General features: G+C 39.0%; 1 pseudogene; it reads left to right on the top strand.

Moving 5' to 3' along the window:
* The first annotated feature begins 688 nt into the window (after positions 1–688).
* Positions 689–1729, top strand: LOC148112575 (uncharacterized; annotated as a pseudogene).
* Positions 1730–3499: the final 1770 nt, after the last annotated feature.

Below are 3499 nucleotides of genomic sequence, written 5' to 3'. Positions count from 1 at the left end.
CGCCCTCCGGGAACAAAGACTGTTACACCCAGAATATGGCCATAGTTTTGTTTTTTTTTGGTATTATTTTTTATTATACATTTTCTTTTGTTATATATCACATTTCCATTTCTGCAACGACAGTGTACTGTCTGTATTAAATCTCTTTTAAATACACACACTATTATACACCTTAATTATAGCCATTATTCTAATAATATATATACAATATAATCTTCACTTCTGGTCATTCTATACAATTTAATCTGTAATCAAATGTAATCCAATAATAATAATAATAATAATAATAATAATAATAATAATAATAATACGGGCTGGCAGCAACCAGTATCAACCATTAGCACCAGTCAATGGTATTTGTGATGCATTTTTGAATGTTCAGTTGACTGAATTTCATGTTTAATGAATAAAGATAACAACAACAACAACAACAACAACAACAACAACAACAACAACAACAACCATCAAGTGCCAGCAACCCGAAGCCTACAAATACCTGGGCATACTGCAGCTGGACAACATCAAGCACGGGCAAGTGAAAAATGTGGTCAGCAAAGAATACACTCAAAGGGTCAGGAAACTTCTAAAAAGCAAACTGAATGGCGGTAACACCATCAAGGCTATAAATACTTAGGCCATACCCGTCATCAGATATATTGCTGGGATTGTGAACTGGACACAGGCAGAGCTGGACAGCCTGGATAGGAAAACAAGAAAACTGATGACCATACACTATGCGTTGCACCCGCGTAGTGATGTTGACAGGCTATATTTGCCCAGAAAAGCAGAAGGCAGAGGACTTTTGCAAGTGAAGCAGACAGTCGAAGAAGAGAAGCATGCTCTGGAAGATTATGTGAAAGACAGTGTTGAACCAGCTTTGATGGAGGTCAACAAGAGGAAGCTGCTCAAAGTGCAGCAAACCAAGAATCAATATAGGAAAACAGCGATGCAAACTCGGGCTGACAGCTGGTGTAATAAAGCACTGTATGGACAGTTCCTTGAAAAGATCCAAGGAAAAGTAGATAAGGAAAAGACCTGGTTATGGCTGACCAATGGAACATTGAATAAAGAGACAGAAGGCCTGATTCTTGCAGCCCAAGAACAAGCCATCAGAACAAATGTAATCAAAGCCAGAATAGAAAGATCTGCTGATGACCCCAAATGCAGACTCTGCAAAGAAGCGGATGAAACCATTGACCACATACTGAGCTGTTGCAAGTCAATAGTTTAGATTGACTACAAACAACATCACAACACAATCGCTCAGATGGTCCACTGGAACTTGTGTCACAACTATCATCTGCCTGTAGCAAAGAACTGGTGGGATCATAAGCCTGAAAAAGTGGTCAAAAATGAGCATGCAAAACTGCTGTGGGACTTCTGAATACAGACTGACAAAGTTTTAGAACACAATACCCCTGATAACACAATTGTGGAGAAGAAAAAAGTGTGGATCATCGACATTGCCATACCTGGTGACAGCAGAATCGACGAGAAACAACTTGAAAAAGTCACCAGATATCAGGACTTGAGAATAGAACTGCAGAGACTCTGGCATAAACCAGTGCAGGTGGTCCCAGTGGTACTCGGCACACTGGGTGCTGTGCCTAAAGACCTAGGCAACACTTAAAAACAATTGGCGCTGACAAGATCACCATTGGTCAGCTGCAGAAGGCCACCTTACTGGGATCTGCTCGCATAATCCGCCGATACATCATGCAGTCCTAAACGCTTGGGAAGTGTTCGACTAGTGATTTGTGATACGAAATCCAGCATGGTTATCTTGTTTGCTGTGTATACTGTCATTTTTGTGTATATAATAATAATAATAATGTTTATAATGTTATGCTTATCTATATATACATTTACCTCTATTTTATTAATCATCCTTAATTATAAATTTACTAACTTCTGCTTCTGTTTTCTAACCATTTATAAAACAAGTCCCATGTTAAATAATACTCAAATTTGTTCTTACTTCCTTGGTTTATCAACTTGAGACCTACATCTTCAAAACCAGCCCAAAAGAATTCTCCAAACGCAACAAGGAATTGACAAGATTATATCTTTACGTCAATAGTACAGTAGAACTAAAAACAGGTGCCTCAGTGCACTTAGCCAGTTCTACCTCCCTAATGTACAATGTACTTGGCTGCCAATATACAGCTGATGAGAGAACAATCTGTCCATCTGAATGGATTCAGACAAGGCCCCCAACCTTCAGACCATCAGTTCTATCCAACGGAAACCCAATGTGCTTCCTGCTGCATTTATGCTGTTAGAAACACTAGATACTAGTTGTGATACCTCAGTGAGGATATAAAATCCTGAACTGCTTGTGACTGGGCAAATTCCTTGTGAAAGTTGGAAACTCACAAAAAGGTTATAGTACAATAACCATTCCCCTATACCACTCCAGCTACTCAAATACTCTAGCGTGCACTCAAAGTTATCAAACTGTCACATGGACCATCTGATTAGCAAGATAAAATGTCTGTGGTCTAAGAAACACCACCTCCCAAGACATTAATTCTGGCCTGCTGAAACATGAAGAAGCCGGGAGACAGCACTGGGATAGTTGAACTTTCCTGTAGTCTCTGTGAAATATATTAAGTCAGTGTTTTCATCAGAGTTAGGTTATTAATAGTACTGTATATGTTTTATTAGAAACTGACCTGTCACCATAAGTAGGATTTTTAGATAGTCTTCTACTCTCCCCATCTGCTACTGCTGAATAAACTTCTTGCTGGTGGCTTACAGTGAAGATTAAGACTCTTGTTCCTTAGTAAGACCACACCTGGAATACTGCATCCAGTTTTGGTCACCACATTACAAAAAAGATGTTGAGACTTTGGAAAAAGTACAAAGAAGAGCAACTAAGATGATTAAAGGCCTGGAGACTAAGACATATGAAGAACGGTTGCAGGATTTGAGTTTGGCTAGTCTAGAGAAAAGAAGGGCTAGGAGGGACATGATAGCAATATTCCAGTATTTGAGAGGCTGCCACAAAGAGGAGGGGGTCAAATTATTTCCCAAAGCACCAGAGGGCAGGACAAGTAATAATGGATGGAAGCTAATCAAGGAGAGAAGCAACCTGGAATTAAGGAGAAACTTACTAACAGAGAGAACTATTAACTGGTGGAACAGCTTGCCTTCAGATGTTGTGGGTGCTTCATCACTGGAGATTTTAAAGAAGAGATTGGACAGTCACTTGTCTGAAATGGTATCTCCTGCTTAAGCAGGGGGCTGGACTAGAAGACTTCCAAGGTCCCTTCCAGCTCGATTCTGATTCTGATTCTGATAAGGAAGAGTTGTCCATTTATTTTTCCCCATTCTTCTTAGAGTGAATTTCTAATAAATGTTTGTCATAGAAATTCCAGTTTGTATTTCATGCAGATTCTATTTTGTAAGAACATATAGTGCATGGGAATTAACTAATTTGTATATTCATTCATCTTTAGTTGTTCAGTTAATTTGAGTGATGATTGAGATCAAATAG

Source organism: Pantherophis guttatus, chromosome 8 (genome assembly GCF_059756535.1).
Source record: "Pantherophis guttatus breed Tessera chromosome 8, ASM5975653v1, whole genome shotgun sequence".
Lineage (NCBI taxonomy): Eukaryota > Metazoa > Chordata > Lepidosauria > Squamata > Colubridae > Pantherophis > Pantherophis guttatus.
Note: the sequence above shows the minus strand (reverse complement) of the source record. Positions and strands in the feature narration are given on the sequence as shown.